We start from the raw sequence: 27,539 nt of genomic DNA on the forward strand, positions 1-27,539 counted from the left end.
TGCAACTACTGAAGCCTGAGTGCCCTAAGGCCCACTGCTTCACAGCAAGAGAAGCCATCATAATGAGAAGCCTGCAACCACAACTGGAGAGCAGCCCCAGCTCTGCAACAAGAGAAACCCTGCACAGCAACCAAGACCCAGCACAGCCAAAAAATTAATTAAATCATTAAAAACAACAACACACAATAAGACAAAGAATCTAATTATCAAAATACAGGTAAAATACTTGAACAGACACTTCATCATAAAAGATATACAGATGTCAAATAAGCACAAGAAATGATACTCAACATCATTTATCATCAAGGAAATGCAAATTATAACCATAATGAGATTCTACTACATGCCTATTACAACATCTAAAATTAAAAAGACTGACCAGGGACTTCCCTCGTGATCCAGGGGTTAGGACTCTGTGATTCCATTGCAAGGGGCACGGGGTTCAATCCCTGGTCAGGGGACTAAGATCCTGCATGCCATACAGTGCGGCCAAAACAAACAAAAAAAAGATTAACCATGCCAAATTTAATGAGGATATAGAACAACTAGAACTCTAATACATGGCTGGTGAGAACTTAAAAAAAAAAAAAAAAAAGGGACAAGCACTTTGGAAAACAATTTGCCGTTTCTTTTTTGTTGTTTTTCTGTTTTGGCCATGCGGCATAGCTGGTAGGATTTCAGTCCCCTGACCATGGACTCAACAAGACTCACAGCAGCTAAAGCCTAGAATCTTAACCTCTAGGCCACCAGGGAACTCCCAGCATTTCTTTTAAACATACCTACTCTAGGTCCCAATCTTTCTACTCCTAAGTAACTGTCCAAGAGAAATGAAAGCATACATCCATATATGCCTGTACATGAATATTCATAGCAGCTTTGTTTGTAATAGTCAGAAAGTGAAAACAACCCAAACATCTATGAACAGGTGAATGGATACATATGGTCTTTTATCCACACAATGGAATACAATTAGGCAATAAAAAAGAAAGAACTATTGATACACAACATGAATTAACCTCAAAATTATGCTGCGTGAAAGAAAATAAAAAATTGAGTGCACACTATATGGTTTTGTTTATATAAAATTCTAGAAAAAGCCAACTAATCTACAGTGATAGAAAGCAGATCAGTGGTTGCCTGGAGTGAGGAATGAGGTGGAAGGGCCCGAGGAAACTTTTGGGTGTGATATGTTCATTACCTCAGCTATGGTGACTGTCTCATGGCTATACACATGTCAAAATTTATTGTATACTCTAAATATATACAGTTTGTTGTATTTATACCTCAATAAAACTGTTTTTAAAAAGGCAGGCTTTTCTTTCCCTCCTTCCTTACAAATTAGAAGTAGTAATTATACTAACAAAAGAGTTCCTCCATATATTTTAATTTCTTTTTTCTATTACTTTCTTCAAATTATTTGTAGGAAAAATTCAAAGCACCTTCTTGGATCATTCAAGGACTAAACAAAACACATTTTATTTTAAAAAGTCAAGTTACAAAGTCTCAGCAAAGGTAACATAAAAGTTTATTCAACAAAAAACATAAAAATAAATGATTAACCATATAATCATTAATATGAAGTAAAATCTGCCGTGAAGTCTATACAGTTTTGTGAAGGCTAAGGGGTGAGATTTTCTTAAATCATCTTCAAAAAGCTCCTTACTTAATAGTTTTCCTATGATCTTATCTAACACACGTAAGTGTTACTGTAACGTAAGTGTTACTGTAACAGACTTTTGGACTCTATTCACAGAGCCAGCCTATCTAATGCTGAACTATTTTTCATAGGAACAATAAAATTACAGATGATTATCATACGGCAAAAAAAAGAGTGCTCCAATAAATAGGTAAACATTTTGTTTGTCGCCTGTTTACAATGTCAAGCTTAAGAGTAGTTTTTTCAGTAAGGTACAGCAGTGACTAATGTTGAATAAAAGGCTCAAATTTTAGTTCCTTTCAAGCAATAGTGGTACAGCTTATACTGAAACAGTACTTTGCTTCAATATAAAATATCCAGCCTGCAAAATAGTTGTATCTGAAGAGTAACAACTGAACTCTCAGGCATTCAAAATACTTCGGTATCACACTTTAAAAATATTTCCCAGGCAAAACATACATATTTATAGTTCCCTTCACCACCAGTACCACCCTCCCCCAAACAAGGGGAAACCAGCTGCCCCCAAAGCTCTAGGCAACTTCTGAAAACAGGAAGCAGAGTAACTGAAACGGCAGGGTAAGCCTTGTGAGTTATCTGCAGCCTGGTTAGCAAGGCCATTTTAACGTCTGTTTCAGGTCATGCCAGTAGCTAGCTCACCTGGAAAGAAGTGAGTAGCACTTCAATTCAGTATGTAGCACAGATCCATCAGGCAAAGTGTTTAATTCACACAGCAATTTGAACCAAATATTCATTTTTCAGTGGTCTAAGTGTTTCACTATAGGCAATATATAATGATAACAGTAATACGAACACTCAGTGTTCTACTAAATTTCACTGCAAATTATTTTGTGTTTGCAATATAAAATTAGGAATTTATAAGTTTTACAATCAACCATTCTCATTCTAACAATGAACACTGCTCTGAGACTTGAATGGAAAGGATACTTTTAAATGGCTTTTTCAAATTTCCTCACTTTAGCCTGAAATTTATTTTCAAAAACACAACTTTCATTGTATATTGCACTGTGCTCAGTTGTGTTCGACTCTTTGCAGCCCCATGGACTGCAGCCAGCCACGCTCCTCTGTCCACGGAATTTTCCAGGCCAGAATACTGGAGTGGGGTGCATTTCCTACTCCAGGGGATCTTTCCAGTCTAGGAATCGAACCTGTGTCTCTTGTGTTGCCTGCTCACCTGCACTGGCAGGCGGACTCTTTATCATTAGTAACTGAATATTACACATATTAAACTACTATAGTTTACTATAGTAAATTGAAAAAGAAAAGTTAAAGCTATATTGTTCATATGTACGCCTGGTATCACACTAACATTTTACACATGACTCTTGATAATCCTAATCCTTGACAGATGAGCAGTAAAACCAAGAAAGTGTAGAGGTACATTAGTTGGTTACATCAGTATGTTGCCATCAAGGGACCCTTCTGTAACAAGACCACAAACCAATTTACTTATAAATACGGTCCCTGGAAAACAAGGGAAGCCAGATCCAAATTAATTTGTCTAATAATTTGTCTAATAATACCACTAAAAGTCTAAATCACTGTTTATGTAGTTAATAGGGCCACCTCTAAATCAAAGAACAGCACTTTGAAATAAAATACAGCTTTGCAAGTATTCTTGTAACCTTTGTGTCTTCTAATCATAAAATACATGAAAGACAATAATCACATAATTTAAGATGAAGGAATATTAATTTCTCCCCAAAAGTAAGACTCCTTGGGTGGTGGTGGTGGTTTAGTTGCTAAGCTGTGTCCGACTCTTGTGACCCCACGGACTGTAGCCTGCCAGACTCCTCTGTCCATGGGATTCTTCAGGCAAGAATACTGGAGTGGGCTGCCAACTCCTTCTCCAGTAAGACTCCTTAAAAGTATGTTATGTATAAATGTTAAATGTTTCATTAACTCCTATCTTTTTAGTTTATAAGGAAGAGTTTTTTGCTCATTTTTCATTCACAGTTCTTTATATCATTTGCCCATATTTTACATTTGTGTAAAAGACTAAGTTTACACATCAAGTGATACAGATGGCTAACAAATTCCAACTAATAAAATCTCATTTACCTATCCACACATATCACTAGCTATTCTCTTACCCTATTTTATTTTTCTTTTTTGAAGATTGACACTTCTAGATTTAACATATTTGACAGTTTTGTACTGCCAAGTCATTTTCTCTAAAATGCAAGCTCCCCTAGACTAAGGCTTGTTTTGTTCACTGCTGTAGCCTCAGTTCCCTGAAATGCAGACTTGAAATACACAGGCAGAAATAAACTCTTATACCTCTACATTTGGAGCATTTCGCTTTCAGAAGCTAATTTGTGTTCACCTGAAAATGCAAGAATGTTACACAGGTTCTTTTTAATGCTCTAAATCACTCTTCATGAAATACTCTTAGTTCAGAAACACATAAAATTCTTAGTTTGATTACTATAGTATTTTGCTAACATTTCGACAGCAGGCCTTGGAACAAAAGGTTCCCTGTTCTCTGATGGAAAACAACAAAACTGAGAAGAAATCTTGTCAAATGAGAAATGTACTACCTGTTGCCAGGACAATTTGTTTTTCTTCTTCAAGCAACAACATGCTCCGATCTCTAGTTTGAAACCGTAACTAAAAATGTGAATGCATTGCATGTGTTCCTAAACTTCCAAAAATAGACCAAAAAAGACCTGAATTTTATGTTATCCTCAACACTTTACAGCTGCTACTCCTAGAATTCCATTACCTCTGCCACATCACACAGAATTCATCCATATAATGAAGGTTGCTTTCAACTGAATGTTCTGAGTAATACCAGACCTTCAACAATAACATAGTTGTTGACAGAAAGGAACAAGAGAGCATGTAAAGAAAGCATTTTAAATGACTGCTTGAGAATATGTAGTACAGCAGCCCCCTAACCCTTATCCAAGAGGGGATATGTTCTGAGACCTCCAGTGGATGCCTGAAACTGGATCGTATGGAATGCCATATAAGCTATGTCTTCCCCTATACATATATACCTACAATAAAGTTTAACTTACAAATTAGGCACATCAAGAGGCATGTTAACCACAATAACTAATAATAAAACAATTCCAACAATACAACTGTAACAAAAGTTATATGAACATGGTCTCTCACTCAATATCTTCCTCTACCGTACTCATACTTCTTCTGGTGATGACATAGGATGACAAAATGCCTAAGTAATGAGATGCACAGTGTTAGCTAGGCTACTCTTGATCTTCTGATGATACATCAGGAGGATTATTCTGAATTACTGGGCCATAAGGAGGTCAATGATTGGGGATCCCAGACAGGACGGTGCAAGATTTCACCACATTACTCAGAATGGCACACTCACATTACCAAATCTAAAACTTATGAATTGTTTATTTCTGGAACGTAATATTTTCTGGCTGTGACTGCAGGTAACTGAAACTGTGGAAAGCAAAACTGTGGATGAGGGGGGACCACCATATGACTTTTATTTCTTCAAAACACTGCTATAATTAGCTAAGGTCAAAAGCATAAAGGTAACAGCTGAACTGTGTTTGCATTCAGCTAACATATAATACTTTGCAATGGATGATTTAGTAATGATTCATGAATATCCTTTTAAAAAGCTGATGGGGACTTTCCTGATGGTCCAGTGGTCAGGAATCTGCCTTGTGGTGCAGCGGGTACAGGTTTAATCCCTGTTCCGGGAATGAAGATCCCATGTGCTGCAGGGCAACTAGGCCTAAGAGGAGCAGCTACTGAGCCTGAGCACTCTGGAGCCTGGGCACCGCAATAATCACTATGATAGTTCTACTTTTTTATTATATACATTCATATATATGGCTTAGTTCACTTATTTGATGAAAATTCGGAGATATGGGACTTCCCTGGGAGTCTAGTGGTTAAGATCAGCCTTCCAATGCAGGGGACACAGATTCAACCGCTAGTCTGTGGAGACCCCACATGCAGCAGAGCAACTGAGCCTATGCGCCACAGTTACTGAAGCCCATGCTCCCTGGGAAACGGCAACCCACTCCAGTGTTCCTGCCTGGAGAATCCAGGGATGGGGGAGCCTGGTGGGCTGCCATCTATGGGGTCGCACAGAGTCGGACACGACTGAAGCGACTTAGCAGCAGCAGCCGCAGCATGCTCCCTAGAGCTGGTGCTCCGCAACAAGTGAAGCCACTGCAATGAGTAGCCGTCAGGCAGCAAGGAAGACCCAATGCAGCCAAAAAAATAAACAATTTTTTTTAAATTCAGAGCTATGTATAAATTCAATGTTTTAGTAATGCTAACATAATATTAGCTAACTTCCCCAGTGGCTCAGAAGTAAAGATTCACCTGCCAATGCAGGAGACATGGGTTCGATCCCTGAGTGGGGAAGATCCTTAGGAAAAAGAAATGGCAACCCACTCCTGTACTCTCGCCTGGGAAATCCCACAGACAGAGGAGCCTGGCAGGCTACAGTCCATGAGGTCACAAAAGAGTTGGACACAACTTAGCAACTAAACAACAATAAAACATTTATTTAGTGCTCACTTTTTTTTCATGTATTAGTCTAAGCTCTATACATATTTTATCTGACTTTTCACAACAACCATATGAATTAGGTACCATTATCTTCATTATGCGAAGAAGAAAACAGCATAGAGAAGTTAAATAATTTGACCAAGATTATAGAAACAAACTTGTAGTAAGGAGTGCAGATTCTGGAGCCATTCTGACCAAGCTTAAAACTTGGTTCAAATGCTTATTAGTTCTGAAACTGAGCAAATTATACAATCACCTCAGTTTTTTTCTACTCCAAAATGGTTAGTTTGAACAAGGATTTAATGCATCAATAAGTGCAACATACTAAGAACAGTGGCTCGCACACAGTGCATGATAAATTATACTTATAGTACTAGAGACCACAATGTTTCATACTTATGACTTCTGCACAATGTAATAAATACTTTATGTTTGAAGGAATGTTATAGTAGGTTTCTACTTTTAGAGTCCAAACTTCAGAGTGCCAATTAAATGCCAAAGGCTATACAATTTCACACATTTTTTCATGTCAATCTAAGTATCCTAAATATAACCTACTGTCTATCGGTTTCTTTCTTTCCTGAAAGCTCTCAATTCCTCCTAGGATTACTTCATCAAACCTATTGCAAAAGTCAATAATTTAAGGCTAAGAATACAGCATTCACTGATTTCAGATTTGTGAAAGATTCCAATGTTATATCTTCATGTTATTTACAGCAAGATATCATGCTGAAACTCCTAAAAACACATCTTAAAATGTTCACAATTGTCATACAGAATAATTGAGCTGTTTCAACCTCTACACATTTAGCACGGTTCAGATAATGCAAAATTTTCACAATTTAGTGCACAACAAAAGCCATGCAGTCTTTAGAATTTGCAGAGTAATTTCATAACAAACACAATGGCAGAAAAAGAATGTGTAACACAAATGCTAATTGAACACATTAAAGCAGAAAAAATAACATCTAAGCCTAAATATAAAAAAAGCAAAACCATATAACTTTTAAAAAATAAAAAATGATGAAAAGCCTTATGACATCAAGGTGGAGAAGACTTTCTTGGATGATAAACACAAACCATAAAGAAAAAAATGGACAAATTTGACTAGGTTAAAATTTATAGTTTATACCTGCCAAAAACATTTGGTCTGAATTTAAATACCCAAGGAAATGATCAGACAAATCCAAATTGAGGGACATTCTATAAAACAACTGACCTAGACTCTTCAAATATCACCAATATTATGAAAACAAACAAAAATCTGGGGCTCTGTTGTGGATTAAAGGTAACTAAAGGGACATGGTAACTAATGCAACTCATGATCGTGAACCAGGGATGGGGCTGAAGAATAACTATAAACGTCATTACTGGGACAACTGAGAAATTTTTAATACGCACTGTATGAGAGAGAGACAGAGACAGTGCACTAAGTCGTGTCCGACTCTTGTGACCCCATGGACTGTAGCCTGCCAGGCTCCTCTATCTACGCAATTCTCCAGGCAAGAATACTGGAGTGGGTTGTCATTTCCTTCTCCAGGGGATCTTCCTGACCCAGAAATCGAACCCAGGTCTCCAGCATTGCAGGCAGATTCTTTACCGACTTGGGGGGGGGCGGGGGAGGGGGTGTAAGAACAAGAAAGCAAACAGAACAGGGTGGACAGAGTGGAATGATTAAGATTAATGGGGCTCTAACTGGATCCATTTTGCCATGGCTCCCTGGCCCTCGCACGCTCTCAACAATCACACGAGATTTTCGGAATGCACCACACAGAATTGATTAGTGAAAGAATATACCACATAGAGCTGATTTGTTAAATATCACCCCTCCCTTACCCTCTGCCTCCAACATACTCCCTAGAGTACTACAAGCAGGGAAGACCTAAACTATTGGGAGGAATCCCTAACACTTTTCCAGAGTAGAATTCAGCTAAGTCCAAAAAGGGTCCTTCTTTTAAGAGTTTTGGGAAACTAGACACTGCAATTTTATTAGTATTGGCGACGTTCGTTTGGAGCAAATTCAGCTCCAGGAGCTGCACGGTTGAATGCAGGAGGGGTTCCACCAATTGCTCCAATTCCTCCCATTGTAGCAGCCTGGCCAAAACGTTCAGTTGTTGGTGGGGTCAATCCCAAGGCTCCATCTGGCACCATAGTGGCTGGTCCTGGAGGAGCTGGGGTGCCAGCTGGCCCAGGAGCAGGGGGCATGGCACCTCTGTTGCTTATGCCCATAGTACCTCCCACAGCCATCTGACCCATCCATATCTCTTGCTCTGTCGCATCAGGGAAGGTTCCCTCGAATCCTTCCTGCTGTCGTGGCATCATTTCCTCTTGTTGCCGCAATATCTCTTCCTCACGGCATCTGCGCTCCTCCTCCTGCCTGAGCTCCAGCTGCTTTCGTTTTTGCATTTCTTGATTGTGCAGCTCTTCCATCCTCCGAAGTTCTTTTTGACGCCTCATCAAATCCTGCCTCATTAGCATGACCTGGTGCTCATGGCGAGCAGCCTCCATCTCCATCTTCTCACGAGCTTCCTTGATGTCTCGGTCCACTTGGTCCTGCTGCTGCTTTTCCACCTCAGTAAGTGCCTTCCAGCGCATGGCATACTCATACTCAAAGGAGCCAGACTGTGCAAATCTGGGTGGCTGTTCTCACTCTTTGTGAATACTGTATATTAGATTATATTGCATTATATTGTATTAGAGTATATTGTATTCATATTAAATGTGATAATTATACTGTAGGTTTACAGGCCAAATTGCTTTTAGGATATTTAAGGATTAATATATCTTTTGCGAGACGAAGTGCCATGATGTCTACAACTTACTTTTAAACGGTTTAGAGAAAAAAATCTGTATATGAAAGAAAACAAACATGGCAGTGTTAACAACTGGTGAATCCAGGTGAAAGGTGTAAGTGTATTCACTGCACTTTTCTGTAGGGCTGAAATTTTTCAAATAAAAAGTTGGAATAAAAATGTAAAACTTAAAAAGAACTAAAACTTGGGCTTCCCAGGTGTCTCAGTGGCAAAGAATCTGCCTGCTGATGCAGGACATATGCTGATCAGGGAAGACCCCACATACGGCAGCGTGACTAAGTCAGTGCGCCACAGCTACTGAGTCAGAACTATCGAGCCCAGGAGCCCCGCGCAGCCACTGAGCCCGTGTGACGCAACTCCTGAAGCCCGCATGCCCCAGAGCCTGTGCTCGGCAACAAGAAGCCGCTGCAATGAGAAGCCTGTGTACCACGATAGAGAGCAGGTGCTGCTCTCCACGACTAGAGAAAGTCCACACATTAACAAAGACCTAGCACAGTCAAAAATTAATAAACAAATAAATTTTTTTTTAATGTAAAACTTGGGACTTCCCTGGGGGTTGTGACTAAGACTCCAAGTTCCCAATGCAGGGGCCCTGGATTCGATCCCTGGTCAGGGCAAAAACAATGTTAAACACCATCACTAGTCATTAGGGAAATGCAAACTAAAACCACAAAGAGATATCACTGCTCACCTGACAGAAAAGTTATTATCAAAAAAACAACAACAACAACAACAAGAAATAACAAGTGCTGGTGAGGATGTGGAAAGAAAGGAACCCTCCAGGGCCCTGGATTTGATCCCTGGTCAAATTCTTCACCACTGAGCTACCTTGGAAGCCCAAGTTTACAGGTTGTTTTTTTTTTTTTAAGTTTTACATTTTTATTCCAACTTTTTATTTGAAAATTTTCAGTCCTACAGAAAAGTACAGTGGTAGCTCAACGAATACACTTACACCTTTCACCTGGATTCACCAGTTGTTAACACTTTGCCACAACTAAGACCCAGTGTAGCCAAATAAATAAATCAAATAAACATATTTTTTTTTAAATGTAAAACTCATGCACAACAAAAAGTAAAGAGCAATCAAACACTGAGAGGACATTGTAATATCATAACAGGGACAGTATTAGTATAAAGTAGAGATAAGCAGCTGCAAACTAATGATGGAAAAGAAAATAAGCCAACAGAAAAAAAAGAATGAAGGATATGAACAGCAATTACAGAGAAGAAAAATCTTACAATAAATGGATGCAAACAGAATAAATCATTACAATAAACAGAAAAGCAAGTTAAAATGAATTGAGCTTGATTTTAAAATTGAAGAGTCTGACAATATCCATGTTTGCAAGGATATGGCAAAATGAGAACTCTCACAACTTGCTGATAGGTATTTCCTGTTTAGTACTTTGGAAAATAATTCAGCCCTATCTAATAAAGGTGAAGATCCTGAAAGTGAAAAGTGAAAGTGAAGTCGCTCAGTCATGCCCAACTCTCAGCGATCCCATGGACTGCAGCCTACCAGGCTCCTCCGTCCATGGGATTTTCCAGGCAAGAGTACTGGAGTGGGGTGCCATTGCCTTCTCCACCTCATACTCTACAACCTAAGAATTCCCTAGGCTTAGAATTCTCTCCCACATCTGTAAATAACATGACACGTCAAAGAATGTTTATTACAGCACGGTTAACAATAGCAAAAAAGGCAGAAACCCCTACATATTCATAAACAAACTGGATTATCCACATAATGCAGTATTATAGAGCAATTAAGATGAACGAACTAAAGATATATCTATCAACATGGATATGCAGCAAAAACTATGTTAAACAACATCACTAATTATTAGGGAAATGCAAATTAAAACCACAAGGAGATATCACTGTTTATCTGGCAGAAAAGTTATTATCAAAAAAAAACCAAACAAACAAGAAATAACAAGTGCTGGTGAGGATGTGGAGAGAAGGAACCCTCATATACTGTTGGTGGAAACATAAATTGGTACAGCCACTATGGAAGACAGTATGAACATCCCTCAAAAAATTAAGAACAGAACTACCATATGATCCGGCTTCTAAGGATATTTATCCAAAGAATATGAAAACACTAATCCGAAAAAAGATACATGCACACCCCTATATTCATTCTGGTATTATTCACAATAGCCAGGATTGCAATCAATGGATGAAAAGATGTGGTATATAATACATATATACACAATGGAATAGTACTCAGTCATGAGACAATGAAATCTTGACACGTGCACTAACACTGATGGACATCAAGGATATTATGCTAAGTGAAACAAGCCAGATGGAGAAAGACAAATACCATATGATTTCACTCATATGTGGACTATAAAAAACTAATAAACAAACAATAAATAAACCAACTCAAACAAAAACACAGATAGAAAAGAGTACTAGTGACCACGGGGCAGTGGCAGAGGAAAAGGGAAATGGGTAAAGGTGATCGATGGACACTACATTTTTGGTGGTGAGCAAAGTGTATACAGAATTGGAAATACTATATTCGTGAAACTTATATAATGCTATAAATCAATGCACATCGATAAAATAAATTTTAAAAAGAACAGCCTCAATATTGGGATAGACCTAGAAACACAGGCTCGGCTAGAAGTCAAACATAGCCCCACTCCAAAAAACATACTCCCTCCAAAATCTTCATATGGGGACTTCCCTGGTGGTCCAGTGATTAAGAGTTCGCCTGCCAATGAAGGGGACAACATTTCGATCCCTGGTCCAGGAAGTTTCCATATGCCATGCGGCAACTAAGCCAGTGTGCTGCAACTACTGAGCATGCTCTCTGCAACAAAAGAAGCCACCGCAACAAGAAGCATTTGTACCACTAGAGAGGAGCCCCAGCTCGCCACAACTAGAGAAAGCCCAAGCACAGCAATGAAGACCCAGCACGCCAAATAAACCAATCAAAAAATTGAAAAAATCTTCATATGAGCTTCTTTCATCAATGCTTTAACATAAAATATCTTCAAAAATATAGACAATGAATCAAAAACAAGTTTTTTATTGTGCATAGTACATTAAACAAGAGAATCATGTGCGTAACACATTAAACAAGAGCATATACCCTTCTATGGATACGCACATATTAGTAAAAGTATACAAATATAATGGGAATAATTACTAAATTCATGAAGGGCAAAAGAGAGCAACAGTATCAGCAAGGGTTCATACAAGCCTTAACTGCATTGGTAATTTTATCCCTTTGAAAAACACAGCAAATTGAAAAGAGAGACTACACAATTAGAACATGGGCTAATATGGGGGAGGAGAAACACTAAATATGAACTGTAATTAAGATGATTACATTATATTCTGTATTTTAAAATATTTCATATTTTTAAATAAATTTAAAATATTAAAGAAATCCCATTAAATTGAACCAAGAAGCATTAAAAAACATGTACTCCATGGACATCTGAAAGGGAAACATACCAACACAGTGGTCCCTCAGAATCCACGGGGGCGCTGGTTCTAGGACACACACCCCCTCGTCACAGATACCAAAATTCCCAGATATTAGGAGCTCAAACTCCTTATATAAAATGGCACAGTACAGTAGTCCTTCTGATTTTTCCCCATTTGCAGCCAGATACGACAGGCCTACTATATCCAACAAATTTGCTGATATGTATATTTTTGCTGCTGTTAAGTCATGTCCAACTCTCTGGGACCTCATGGATGCCAGGCTTCTCTGTCCTCCACTATCCTCTGGAACTTGCATGTATATTTTATATGTACATATATGTATTTTATATGTACATATAAAATAAATAGGGACTTCCCTGGCAGTCCAGTGGTTAGGATTCTGCACTTCCACTGCAGGGGCCACGGAGTCAGTCCCTGGTCGGGGAACAAGGAATCCACAGTATATATTCAACCATTAAACTTCAGGCACCAGATTTCAACCTTCTCTTTCCAAGGAGACCCTGACACAGCAGGCTTTTTCATCTCACACTCTTGATAATGCTTTCCAACCAAAAGAAACACACAAAAGAACAAATAGTTCAACACTGAGTCAATTTAATTCTGATTCTGTGTTTCACCAAAATGGGGGGTCATTTTGCTGCTCTGCTTGCCATTTTGCTGGCTGGGCGGGACGTGGTACTGCTAAAGTTCTTTTTCATGAAAAGGAAAACAGCCACTGCAAACTTTGGTAACCAATCATAGGACACAAATTTCAAATGATATTTGCTTTAAGGTAATTGCTTCAAATGGTAAAAAGTAACATAACATTTACTCTGTTCAAATGACAAGGACTTAACACTCCATAACAATTTGCTATCAATTTCCTTAAGACAAGTAACTTTTTCAGGGCTAAACTTTCAAAATGAAACAAACACCAGCTACTTGTAAATAAGGGCTATCTTGCTTCATTAATTCTGCTCTATCTGCAAGAATCCCATGTAACCTATCTTGTGAATAGTTTACTCGAATTTCTCTCTCCAGTTTTACTTCATACTATTAATCTACCAAACTCTTTGTTTTAGTGAGAGCAATCTATTCAGCAAACCTTCAATATATCCACTTTTGCATTTTTTCCATACTCTCAAGTGTCACTTTCTGCTTTCCCTGATGCCACCAACCTACAGTAATCTCTCCATTTTGAACCCACCCCCCAAAATACACACAGTAATAGCTAACATTTATAGAGAATTTAATGGGTGCTAGTGTTACTTCAATGGAATTATCCCATTGAACCCACACAACTCTGTGAAATTTGTTCTATTTTTTCCCTTTTTCACGGTGAGAGAAACTGAGTGAAGTTCGCTTAAGGTTAATTCTCCAAGGGTGCATAAATGGTATAGCAAGCCAGGTCTCAAACACAGACTCCAAAACCTAGGCCCTTAAACATATGTGATGCCATCTCCTGGCTCAATGCCTTTGTATTGACCACCTTAACTGCTCATACATCATTTAATATGTCCTGGAGATATTTAACATTTTGTGTTCCGAGACGTTGCCTAAGCAGCTCAAAATATTACATTCATTCAACAAAAATTTACTGAGAGCCTATATGCCAGGCACCAGTGACTACTAGGCATAAAATCCTGTTATGGAGCCTCCACAAAAGAAAAGTACATGAATTCTCTAGATACATGGATGACATCCAGATATGTGGGGAAGTGCAAAATTTAAAATATGTAAAAGGAATTATAACTACATTAAAAGTTATATTTACATAGAAACTGGAAAAGGGGCATCCCTGGTGGTCCAGTGGTTAAGAATCTGCCCTTCAATGCAAGGGACGCTGGTTCGATCCCTGGTCCCGTGGGAAGATCCCACGTGCTTCAATGTAACTAAGCCCTGTTCACCGCAACTACTGAGCCCACGTGCCACAACTAGTGAAGTCCACTGTGGTTGTGCTCCACAACAAGAGAAGCTGCTCATCAGAACTGGAGAGTAGCCCCTGTATGACACAGCTGGAGAAAAACCCATACAGCAACGAAAACCCACCACAGCCAAAAAATAAATAAATCTTAAAAAAATAAAAGAACTATAAAAGATATTTGTCACAAATAATGTGATAAAGTTGGGGGATTTTTTAACTATTAAATTTTGCTTTGCAGTAAGAAAGACAAGCAATAAAAAGATGTACTTTAAAAACAAGTTTTATGCCCCGTCTTTACCCCATTAAGCAGTAGAAATTAGAAATAGCCTAGAGGCAGATGAATGTTCAGCCAACATTCCACTTACTCTGGCTTTCTTTAGGAAGCTACAACCTGAAATACTAATGAGGTTTGCAGATACTCTTTGTAAATACCTATATAAATCTTCTTACAATTATAAACTTTTGGAAACCTGTAGCCAATTATAAATTTTCAAACAATGGAATCAAATCTTGGAGCTGAATGAACCCTTGCCGAGCATCTCCTTAGGCGCTCTCATTTTACAGATTAGTTGATCATTAAATTCTAAAATCTAAATTCTGGGTTGATGAGAATAATGCAGCAAGCTATACCAAAATGTAGTGGCTTATACTGCAATAGAAAAGCATTTCCAAAATAAAGTTTATGCACAGTAGCATCAGCCCAGCATGTGGAGTTCTGCTTTTAATTACAAGTTGTGTCTTCTTGAACTTAACCTCTTCAGGCCTGGATTCCTTCATCTGGAAAAATTCTAACCATGTTGAAAAGTGTCGAGATAAATATCTGAAAGGACCTCAGTAACATTACGGTTCTACGACAAATGGCATGGGTTTGGGTGAACTCCGGGAGTTGGTGGACAGGGAGGCCTGGAGTGCTGAGGTTCAAGGGGTCGCAAAGAGTCGAACACGACTGAGAGACTGAACTGAACTGATAAATGGCACTCTTTCACATTAGTTACCAGAGTTTGCATCTACTGCTTTAAGAGGCAAAATGAACAGTATATAAACAATATGAAACAAGTCCAATCATGAAGAATCGGGACACGCACACGCACGCACAAAAGCAACCCTGTAATGGTGACTGCGGAGCACTGCACTTACCATGCATCCTCAAAACAAGGGCCCAAAGCTTCGCCACATCTGACACCCAACTCTACCTACTTGCCTTTAAAAGCTAAGGCCTACCACAGTCAAAGCCCCCAAACGTCATGCTTGTAACTACAGCTTCAGGCCTCAGATTCGCATCTCACTCTGGGCTCTCAAGGGCTTCAGGGGTCCCCAGGAAAAGAATGCACTGCCACCAGACAGTTGGCCCCGGACTCGAGAGCCACTGGGAAAGAACTAGCACGTTTTTCGTGGCGGCTTGCAATTCGAAGTGAGCTTTCCAGGAAGTGCTGCAAACGACCAAACTGGCATGTGGGCTTTCAGTTGGCAATTTCTGGTGGTTCTTGCTACAACGCAGTCAACCTTGCATCCTAACACACAGCTGCCCGCTACTTCCTCGGGGGGTCGACCGGGAACGCGCACGGGGTGGGGAGGCCCATTAACTTGGCGGAAAGGCAGGCGTCGGGTGCGGACGGGAGGAAGCCAGGCGTCGGCAGGAAAAAATAAGCTGAACTGAGTAAAGGGGTGTCCGCCAGAGGTGGGATGGCGGCTACCACCAGCGTGAAGGAAAAGCGGAGAAACGGGCCGGAACGCGGCAAGACTGACTGCGGAGGCTAGGGCCCGCGCTCAGAGAGTAAGGCGGGTCCCGGCGAGCCCAAGGCCGGGAACAATGGCGCGAGCGTGACGTGGGGCCGGGGGTGTCGCCGCGGCGCGGAGGAAGGGGCTGCGCTGAGGCAGGGCGCGACCTGGGGTTGGGGGTGTGCGGAATCTGGGGTGCGGGGTCCGCGGCGCGCACTCAGACCAGAGGGGCCTGAGGGGCGCAGCAGCCAAGTAGGACCGGTGCGGGGACAGGTGGGGGACCCTGGCCCAGGTCGCGCGCTCTGCCGCGCACCCTACCTCGCTCCCTCGCCCGCCCGCTCCTTCCCCGCCCGCCCGCGGGTCCCGCCGCACTCACCGGTCCCGCCGCACGGCAGCAATCCCAGCGCGCAACTGCCGCAGCCTCCTGGGCGCGCGCTCTCCCCGCCCCCGCCGCCCCGGCCCCGCCCCCTGCTCGCGCCCTGCCAGGGACCAGCGCGCTGTTCCGTCCTCCAGCTCCGCCGCAGAACCCGGCCGCCGCGACGCTCCCTGGCCACGCTGCGGGAGTGCGGGCGCGAGGCGGGCCTGCGTCCCGGTCCCTCGCGCGGTCCTGGGGATAGTCAAATAACAGAACATCGCCTGCTGCTGAGCTGTGGAGTGACGCACGTTGACAACCCTTCCATGTCCCTTAGGTCTCCATCCCTAGGCCTTCTGCAGGGCCCTGGAATACTTCACTGACACTCCGAAGCTTACCCTTAGCGGGGTGGAGGCATCCGTTTTTCCCACTCACAGAATCTTCCAGACGAAAGGACCTCAAAAAGTCCTCTGGCCCAAACTACGCCTGAGTCCCAATAATGACTAAAAGTACGACTTTGAGGTTTGTCAGAAAGGGTTGGAGTCTCGGTTCCACAGCTCGCCAACTGTGTGACCTTGTGCGATATACCTGAGTTCATCATACCACTTCCCTCATCCTTAATACAGGTGTTAATACATCCTTAACAACAGTGCCTACCTCTTAGGATGATGACAGAATGAAATAAGATAATAGAGGAAATGTCCTCGGCACAGTCCTGGCACATAACCCTCAAAAAAAGGTTAATTATTATATCAACTCCTACCCCAACTAACTCAGGTCTGAAAGAAAGCTCCTCAATGACAGAAAGCCTTAGCCTCAGCAGCTCTGACCAGCTAGAAGGTGTTTCTTAAGCGTCCACTCTCTGACCCAAGTCCTATCCTTCGCAGCCTCAGAGAACAAACAGGTCTAATCTCTCTCCCACCTTCTGCTTTTCAGATACTTGAAGACTTCTGCCCAAGATCTTCTCTTTTCCAGACTAGTATCTCCCATTGTTTCCATTGTTTCTTCCTTTGTCCTGATTTTGAGAGTCTGTGTCCTTATTCTTCTCACACACGTGGTCAGTTTGATTGTGGCTACTTCAGAATCTGTTGCCCAAGATTGAATCAAATGTTTGTGATACCATCAGAGCAAAGCAGGCCTCGTAGGGCTTATTGCCTTGCAGTCAAGAAATAAAATTCTTGGCACCTGCACTATTAACTCATTGAGCTTGCAGTCACCTAAAACTTCCAAGATTTTTTAATAAATGCTCTGCTGGAATATTTCTACCCTCTCTTGTGTTTTTGAGCCAACTTCAGTACAGGTCGGCTGAGGACAGGCCCTGACCTCTTACCTGTTGGATTTTTCAGGATATGTGGGGAAAAGAAATAGGAGTTTGAAGGTAGTCTGACACTACTTTTAAACCAAGTGCACATGGAAAAAGGCCAGAGTTTGTGTCTAAAGATCATGGCACTAAGCAAATATATATATATATATATATATGCAATGTGATCAAAATGAAGTGTATGCACGGAAGCAAACACACATACACACCAAGACTAGAAGGAAATATGTAATTGAGTATGGTTTTCATAGGGGTTTTCTCTCAGTGATAAGAATTAGGGCGGTTTCTTCTTTATACTTTTTTCGTAAACTTCCCAGATTTTCTACATTGTTTATATTACTTTTGTAATTAAGAACTTTGTTTCCAAAAGAAAAAAAAATCAGAAAAAAAAATTAGATGAAATAATGGAAAAAAATGGGAAATAAAGGGATAACAAACTAGGAGAAAACATTTGTAATATATAAAACAAAGGATTTGTATCTGCAACATACAAAGGAAGCAATAAATCAAAAAGAAAAAAATTCACTAGAAAAATGGGCAAATGTAAATAGGCAGTTCACAGAAAGAAAGTTATAAATTGCCAGTAAGAATACAAAGAGATGCCCAACCTCAGTAGTAACCAGGGAAATGGAATTAAAACTCAAACTGGCAATAATTTTCAAGCTTCGTAATATCAAAAGAATGTAAATTGGCACAGCCACTTTAGAGGGCACTCAGACAACATCTATTAAATCCATGTCTCAGCAATGCCACTTCTAGTTATCTACTATAATCTGATGTTATGGAGGTATGAATAAGGATAATTGCTATGATACTGCTAATAAAGAAAATTTGGTATCAGCCAATGCCCACCAATCGGGCAATAGCTAAATAAAATATAGAAAACTTACAGTAAAGGAATTCTGTACAAAACTTTAAATAAGTGACCTTGATATATATGCTAATTTAGATCTATCTCAAAATCATAGTTTTGAATGAAAACAGCAAGTTGTACCATGAGATTGATTGATTTCATATAGACACTCTCCTCAAAATGCATAATTTTAGTCTAATCATGAAAAATCATCAAATAAGCCCAAATTGAGGGATATTCTACAAAATACCTGACCTGGATTCCTTGAAATTGTTAAGGTTATGAAAGCCAGGAAAAGACTTGAGAATTATCAAAGACTGAAGGAGACTCAGGAGTCAAGACAATTAAATACAATTTGGGATCCTAGATTGGATCCCGGAACAGAAAACTGTTGAAACTCCAATAAAGTCTATAGTTTATAGTATTGTACCAATATTAACCTCTTAGTTTTGGTCACCGAACCAGAGTTATGTAAGCCGTTAACATTAGGACAGGCTGAGTGAAGGGCACACTGAAACTTTCTGTACGATCTTTGTAACTCTTCTGTCAAATCTAAACTTATTTCAAAGTCAAAAGTTAATATAAAACACAGACATACATACCATAATTTCTTATCATCCTGCTATAGACAATATATGTATACCCATCAAATTCATATGCTGAAACCTCAGCCCCAATGTGATGGTATTTGGGCTTCCCTGGTGGCTCAGAGGTTAAAACATCTGCCTGCAATGCAAGAGACCTGGGTTCGATCCCTGGGTCAGGAAGATCCCCTGGAGAAGGAAATGGCAACCCACTCCAGTATTCTTGCCTGGAGAATCCCATGGACGGAGGAGCCTGGTGGGCTACAGTCCACGGGGTCGCAAAGAGTCAGACATGACTGAGCGACTGAGCAACTTCACTTTCACTTCACTTTCACTTTGGGAAGTAATTAGATTGTGAGGGCAGTAAACAGAATTAGTGCCCTTATGAAAGAGATCCCTGAGAGGTGCCTACTCCCTTCTGCCCTGTGAGACACCCCAAGAAGAAAAGACAGCTGTCTCTGAACCAGAAGTAGGCCTTCACCAAACACTAAACAGGCTAATATGTTGCTCTTGGGCTTCCCAGACCCTAGAACTGTAAGAAATAAATTTCTATCATTTATAGACCACCCAGTCTCAGGTATCCAGTTACATCAGCCCAAATTAAGACTTTCAAAACAGATTGTAAGGCTATAGGCCAAACTTTTGATCAGAGGTTATCTTTAAAGATAAGGGTAAAAGACCAAGATTCTGGGTAATGTTCAAAGAGGGTATTAGCTTTAGTTGTAATGTTTTAGAAGATAAAAGCACTCATGCATTGCTTTTTAAATGAAATATTAAGTTTAAAAAAAAAAGCAAAAGTACAAGATTCTTGGTCTCACGACTTTTAGGAGTAAGACAAGCCATGCCAACTATGAAACAACCTTCTAACAGAAGGTTATGGAGCCTATAGAAGCAAAGAAGAGCCTTAAGTGGCTTGCTTGGTGTCTCTACCTTGACACTGGCTGAAGGGCTCAGGCAGTACTTGGCAAGAAAGACCATCCCACTGTGGCCTTGGATGGCTTCTCACCAAACTTCCTGCCTAAGAACCCACATGGCTGCCCTACCCTTCTGATTAACACAGTTTTCCCCTAGAATACCGTAAACTATGAGTCACCCAGAATGTGAGCTGCATTCATAGGTCACTCATCAGTTTTCTGCTTCTTGGCAGAATCCCTCAGAGAAATGAAAGCATTGCTCAACATCCTGGCCTACGGCCTAGAAAGAGCCTGCCCCCAAAGCTTTCTCCCAGGAAGTGTTCAGTCAGAGATCCAATCAGCCACCTTGCAAGTCTCCTCTCTTTTTCATCTATCTTTCTCTAACAGCACAGTGTCAGCACTTAACTGTAATAATGCCAGTACAGGTACTATGTGAGGAGACAGAAAACGTTTAGTCCAACTAGAAACATCTAGTTCAACTTGAGAGACAGGACATCCATGTAGGACTTAGGAGCACCTACCTGAGTTCAAAAATATGCACTGAGCTCCTACCATGTGCCTAACACCGATCAATAGAGACATGAGTTTCTGCCCTCATGCATGTTTCTGACTGCCTAGAAAGACGGACTTTAAATAAACAAATAATTTTACTACAATTCTGGTAACTGCTATGCAGCAAAAGTAAAAGATGCTTTGAGGGAGAACAAAATAGGGGGTCAGCTTTGGGTCAGGGAGAGGGTTAGGCAGCATTTCTCTTGAGTAAATCGCATCTTAGCTGGAACTTGAACAGATGAATGAAACTGAAAGTTGCTCAGTCGTGTCCGACTCTGCGTGTAGTCCATGGAATTCTCCAGGCCAGAATACTGCAGTGGGTAGCCTTTCCCTTCTCCGGGGGATCTTCCCAACCCAGGGATAGAACAGAACTTTCTAAAGTCAAAAAAAAGTGAGAGAGGGGCTTACTTGGAGGAGTAGAGAAATCATTAAAGAGGGACCTGTGGGCACAAATGTTCTGAAGTAGGGGTGGACTTTGTATATCTGCAGAATGATCAGCAGCCCAAGAAAAAGGGAGAAAGTGGCCAAAAAATGATCCAGGAGGCAGAACCAGACTTCGCAGGGCACTGTAGATCAGATAAATGACCTGCAGCCTTATCATAAGTACCTGATGGCATAAAGCAGAGGAGTGGCAGAGGTCACGTCTGGAGTTTCAATGAATGGGATGTAACCAACCAATCAATTGCCTCAAACACTCATGAAAATTAACTCATTTGAATCAAGCAAAGAACTCCTAGATGCCTGTTGGAAACTTCTGTTGGGTGTATACAACATGAGAGACAAGATCTGCAACATTTATTACAATCCTTCTATTTATTGGACATCCTCCACACTTAACCCCAGAGTTGCTGAACATCTATTTAAGAAATTAGACACTTAGGTAAAACATGAAGTCAGGTCATCAGAAGACTCGCGCTACATCAGTGGCCCCAAAGAACTTCAGAGTTTCGCAATAGATGGATTCCTGAGGAGACAGAAGAGTAAGAATCAAATACATAGAGATGCTACTTCATACCTACTTTAAGGAAGGGAAAAAAAAAGGAGGTGTGCTGGTGAGGATGTAGAGAATCTGGAACCCTCTTGCGTTGCTGGTAGGAAAGTAAAATGGTGCAGCCTTGGTTGGTGGTTCTTCCTAAAGCTAAACGTGTGTGCTTGCATGCTAGTCACTTCGGTCATGTTCAGCTCTTTGTGACCCTATGGACTGTAGCCAGCCAGGCTCTTCAGTCCATGGGATTCTCTGGGCAAGAATACTGAAGTGGGTTGTCATGCCCTTCTCCAGGTGATCTTCCAGACTCAGGGACTGAACCTGCAGCTCCTACACTGGCAGGCAGATTCTTTACCTAGTGAGTCCTATCTCAGAGGGCTGAGGTGAGAGTTAAAAGGTATGCTGTATGTAAAGTACATTTCATAGCTCCTAATAAAATATGCTTAATATTTGTTTTCTCCCTCCTGACAATTTCTCAGAAAAGATGGAGACTAGATACTTCCCATGGTATCAACTAGTTCTGAAATAGTAACTGAAACAAAAAACTTATTGCTGGACTTAATTAAATAGCTCAGAATCTAAAGTTGATAAAGCTGGTAAAATATTAAAATGTGTTTCTTTCAGATATTTGAGCCCAAGAGGATTTAAAAAAAAAAAAAAACAGATGCTTGAAAAAATAAAAATCAAGGTGATTTTCTAAATGAACCAAGTTTGAAATAGTAATATATTTTCATAATCCTAAACCAAGTGTGAGAAAATTATTCGTCGCTCAGTCATGTCCGACTCTATACCTCATGGACTGTGGGTCACCAGGCTCCTCTGTCAATGGAATTCTCCAGGCAAGAATACTGGAGTGGGTTGCCGTTGCAGGCATATTCTTTACCACTGAGCCACCAGGGAAGCCCCTAGAATTACCATAATTCTACTTTTGGGTATATACCCAAAAGAACTGAAAACAGGGATTCTAATGGACACACACATACACACACCAATGTTCACAGTAGCTAAAAGGTGGAATGAACCCAGATGTCCATCAACACATGAATGGATAAACAAAACATGGTACATCCATACAACAGAGCAGCCATACAAATAAATGAAGTTCTGGTACATGCTACATCACGGATAACCTTAAAAACACTATACCAAGAAAATAATATACCAAGTAAAATAAGCCAGGCACGAAAGGAAAATATTATATACCACTTCTGTGAAATAGTTAAAATAGGCAAATTCATAAAGACAGAAAGTAGATTAGAGGTTAGCAGCGACTGGGGCAGCGGGGAGGAATGGGAAGCTATTGCTTAATGGGTCCAGAACATCTGTTTGTGATGATGAAAAAGTGTTGAAAACAGGCAGTGGTAATGGTTGCATAACACTGCAAATGTACTTATGCCACTGAATTGTACACTTAAATATGGGTGAAATGACAGCTTTCATGTTATATATATTTTACCAGAGTAAAAAGTATTCAAAGGAGGGATGGACTGGGAGTTTGGGATTAGCAGATGCAAACTATTATACACAGAGTAGATAAACAGCAAGATCCTACTGTATAGCACAGGGAGCTATATTAAATATCCCGAGATAAACCATAATGGAAAAGAAAAAACACATGTTTATTACACAGATAAAAATATTAAAAAATAAAATGGAAAAGAAATTTTTTAAAAAGAAATCGAATACATAAGTAGGACCGTTTCCTCTATGTTCACTGAGCTCATTTCAAATTGTCACTTTTCAGTCGCCGGTCCCCACAACCCTCCATAAAGCACTATTTACGTTTTGAACTCTATTCATGGCCTTAGCTTAAATGTAACTCAGAAAGGCCTTCCCAGTCTCGCTCCCCCAGCATTTTCTTTCATGCTGTCCACACTTTCCCTCCACTTCCCACAACAGCAGTTAAATATTGGTGTGTTTGTGTCTTTAATATCTGCCTTCTCATTCGGTTGTAAGCTCCAGAGAAGCAAGGACAGTCTTGTCCACTGTGTTTTATCTCATCCCCTGAGAGTGAGTTCAGCACCCAGCCCAGGGTCTGGTACACTGTGGATTCCGTATATATTTTTACATAAATAAATTAGTAACTAAATGTGTTGTAGGATTGTGAGTGGATTTTATTTTAATGTCTTTCACAATGCCTTGAGTTTGATTAAATTATTTTAAAAAACAAAGAAAGCACATTAGGGCTCTCATTCTCACATCCCCGTGTTCTTCCTTGTGAAGTCATCAGCAGTCTCTTAGAGCGGGAACCTGAATGAGACACTAGTACAATTTGTTTCCAGGTAGATCTGTTCCATCACCAACCATTCAGATTGGTTCCTAATGACAAGTTGTTGTGCTTAATTAAGATGGAACACTCTTCACTGTGGGACCAGAACTGCTAGCCCCCTAGCATTTCACAAATTCAGGTTAAGCAGCATCTATACTAAGAACGCACTCTCTATATTAAGAATTCCCACTCTGTGGGAGAGGGAGAGGGTGGGATGATTTGGGAGAATGGCATTGAAACATGTATACTATCATGTAAGAAACGAATCGCCAGTCTATTTTCGATACAGGATACTTGGTGCTGGTGCACGGGGATGATCCAGAGAGATGATATGGGGTGGGAGGTGGGAGAGGGGTTCAGGATTGGGAACTCATGTACACCTGTGGCTGATTCATGTCAATGTATGGCAAAACCAATACAGTATTGTAAAGCAAAATAAAGTAAAAAAAAAGAACGCACTCTCTCAGCAACAGTGGCTCATTAACAGCAGTGATTCTTAGAAAAATCAGGAAGCGCTTGTAGTGTTCTTTATGTATGTGCTATAGTCCCACCTTCCTAGGGAAAGAACGGTGCCTCTTGGTCACATCAGAGACTCAGGCCTGCATCTTAGCCATTCTCTCCAGTCCTGGGTTCATATCGAACCCTGCTCGAGTCCCACCGTAGTCCTTCCCAGTGACATTGAACAGTATTTCCCCTGTCTTGCTGATCCTGTTCGTGAGACCAACTATCTTGCTGTATCTCACTGCGCACACTGGTCGCTGAACCCATGGTAGGCAAGACACGAGCTGAGAGACAGGAAGAAAATGTGAGAAGCCACAAGAATCGCAGACTTATTTATTCTCTCCTGGCTGGCACAGCAGCCATAGCATCAGACTAACATAACATAACATAACCACACAGCCATAACGTAACCTCTCTCCTGCTGCTGCTGCTGCTGCTAAGCCACTTCAGTCATGTCCGACTCTGCGCGACCCCATAGATGGCAGCCCACCAGGTTCCCCCATCCCTGGGATTCTCTAGGCAAGAACACTGGAGTGGGTTGCCATTTCCTTCTCCAATGCATGAAAGTGAAAAGTGAAAGTGAAGTCGCTCAGTCGTGTCTGACTGTTTATGACCCCATGGACTGCAACACACCAGGTTCCTCCATCCATGGGATTTTCCAGGCAAGAGTACTGGAATGGGCTGCCATCGCCTTCTCCTAACTTCTCTCCTGGCAATAGCTCCCCGGGTGGAGCTTATATATGCTTACGGAACAAAAGTAGCCAATGGCCAAATACGTACCTCCTGACGGGATGCCCAGTGCTGTAAGTGCTCTCAGCTGCTACATAATCATTATTTACAAAACATGGGGCAAGAGCAGGAGGCCGTGGGGCGAGAGAGACTGACAACTCCATCTTGGCTAATTTGCTCTTTCCTTACATCCCCCATTTGGGAAATTTATTTGGGGAGTTCCAAAGTATATTTTGACATGACTAGTTCTGTGAGATGTTATTAGATATTCCTTGAAAAAAAAAATTCCATTCTTACAGAAATCATGAAATGCCTATTTAAACTCTCAGCACTTGCTTGAGCACTTATTATAAATGCCAGGGACAGCACATCTACTTTGTCTTTTGAAGACTGGGGCTTCGTAAGCAAGAAAAGGGCTCTAGTTTTCACAGCGAAGAGGTGAGGCCTCATCCAAGGATATACAACAAGGGTTTGTACAGGGATTTTTAACAGGGATGCTTTATTTTCTTCAGTCAATGATTCTCAAACAACCAAGAAGAAGGGCTGCTTTTCAAAAGAGCCAGTTCCAGACCCCATCCCAGTCTATGGCTGTGTGGCCTGGGAATTAATATTTCAACTAGCTCCCCAGGTAATTCAGATGCAGGTGGTCCACGTGTTCTCTGAAATTGCTGTCTACCGCAGGCCTGCCCAGGGGGACAGGAATCGATGTTGCCATGCCAACAGCCAATCTGTGCCACTTCCTGCTGCCCGCTGCCTGGGCAACAACTGACTTTTTGGGTCTCTTCCTTCTTTACGAGTCCAAGGAGCCACTGTGAACAGCAGTCTTTCAATACTGTGGATTCAATTGAGTCACACAAAAGAAACTGACTCATAACTGTAAGATCTCGGATTATAAATTACGTCACCACAACTTCAGAGCACCCGTCTTTTAATCTGCTTTCTTGGCTTCTCTACAGATGTCAGATACTATCCCTGGATGCCTGCATTTCACTGGAAGAGGGTGTAGTCCCTGAGACACACATTGTTTTCCAAGCCTGCCACGAGCTGGGGTCCTCCCTTCTCAGTATCTATAGCACTCTTGTAACGAGGGTCCTATTAGTTAAAAGTAAATAAATCTCTCATTTGAGCAATGGAGAGTTGAGTTCATTGCTTCTTCCTTACATCCAAACAATTATTTTGAAATATTTTTGGGGTCCAATGCTAACTGTCTGAAAGAAAATCCATGCTAATTGAAAAGAGAATAGGTTAAGTACCAGGATTGTATCTAAACCCTTAAATAGAAGAGAACAATGGCCTAAACCCCAGAACCTATGACACTGTTGCAATTATAGAGCAAAGGAGAATTAAGGTAGCAGATGAAATTAAGTTTGCTAAATCAGCTGACCTTAAAAAGGGAGTGTAGTCTGAATTTTCCAGGTGAAATCAATGGAATCCCAGGATCTTTCAGTGTAAAAGAGGGAAAGACAAGAGTCTGTGTCAGTGATGCGATGTAAGAAAGAGTTGGCTGGCTGTTGCTGGCTATGAAGATGGAAATGGGCCATGAGCTAAGGAATACCTGCAGCTTCTAAAAGCTGAAGGCAAGGGGATTGATTGTTCCCTGAAGCCTCTGGAACATGGCCAAATAAGACTTTGACTTTAGGCTTCCCTGGCAGTCCAGTGGTTAAGAATCTGCCTTGCAATGTGTGAAACATGGGTTCAATCCATGGTTCCAGAAGATTCCATAACCACGGAGCAACTAAGCCCAGTGTGCCACAACTACTGAGCCTGGACTCTGGAGCCCTCAAGCTGCAACTACTGAAGTCCAAGCATCCTAAAGCCTGTGCTCCACAAGAGAAACCACCACACTAAGAAGCCCATGCACAACTGGAGAAGGCCGGGGCACAGCAACCAAGACCCAGCACAGCCAAAGAAAAAAGACCCTGACTTTAATCCACTGAAACCCGTTTCAGACTTCTGGCCTGCAGAACTAAGATAATGCTTTGGTGTTGCTTACATGAACTTAAGCCATGAACTTGGGACAATTGAGTCCATCAACATGGATTCAATTTGTGATAATTAGTTACACCAGCAATGGGAAACTAATATACAGGGAATTAGTAATGGAGATCGGAGAAGGCAATAGCACCCCACTCCAGTACTCTTGCCTGGAAAATCCCATGGACGGAGGAGCCTGGTGGGCTGCAGTCCATGGGGTCCCTAAGAGTCGGACACAACTGAGCGACTTCACTTTTCATTTTCATGCATTGGAGAAGGAAATGGCAACCCACTCCAGTGTTCTTGCCTGAGAATCAAAGGGACGGGAGAGCCTGGTGGGCTGCCGTCTATGGGGTCGCACAGAGTCGGACACGACTGAAGCGACTTAGCAGCAGCAGCAATGGAGATCAGAAACAGA

At 41.2% G+C, this 27,539-nt stretch overlaps 1 protein-coding gene and 1 pseudogene across 5 annotated transcripts in view; both read right to left on the reverse strand.

The window, feature by feature from the left end:
• The window catches only part of NT5C2 (5'-nucleotidase, cytosolic II), a 95,256-nt gene extending 78,693 nt beyond the window's left edge, over nt 1–16,563 (reverse strand). The window contains exon 1 of one of the 5 annotated variants that reach the window (XM_069566974.1): nt 16,464–16,563. The gene's annotated coding sequence lies outside the window, so the exon portion shown is untranslated. The remainder of the gene's footprint in view (nt 1–16,463) is intronic. The other 4 variants (XM_069566973.1, XM_069566985.1, XM_069566983.1 and 1 more) reach the window with 4 other exon arrangements.
• Nucleotides 6,162–8,837, reverse strand: LOC138427520 (non-POU domain-containing octamer-binding protein pseudogene; annotated as a pseudogene).
• Nucleotides 16,564–27,539: the final 10,976 nt, after the last annotated feature.

This window comes from Ovis canadensis, chromosome 22 (genome assembly GCF_042477335.2).
Source record: "Ovis canadensis isolate MfBH-ARS-UI-01 breed Bighorn chromosome 22, ARS-UI_OviCan_v2, whole genome shotgun sequence".
NCBI classification, from domain to species: Eukaryota; Metazoa; Chordata; class Mammalia; order Artiodactyla; family Bovidae; genus Ovis; species Ovis canadensis.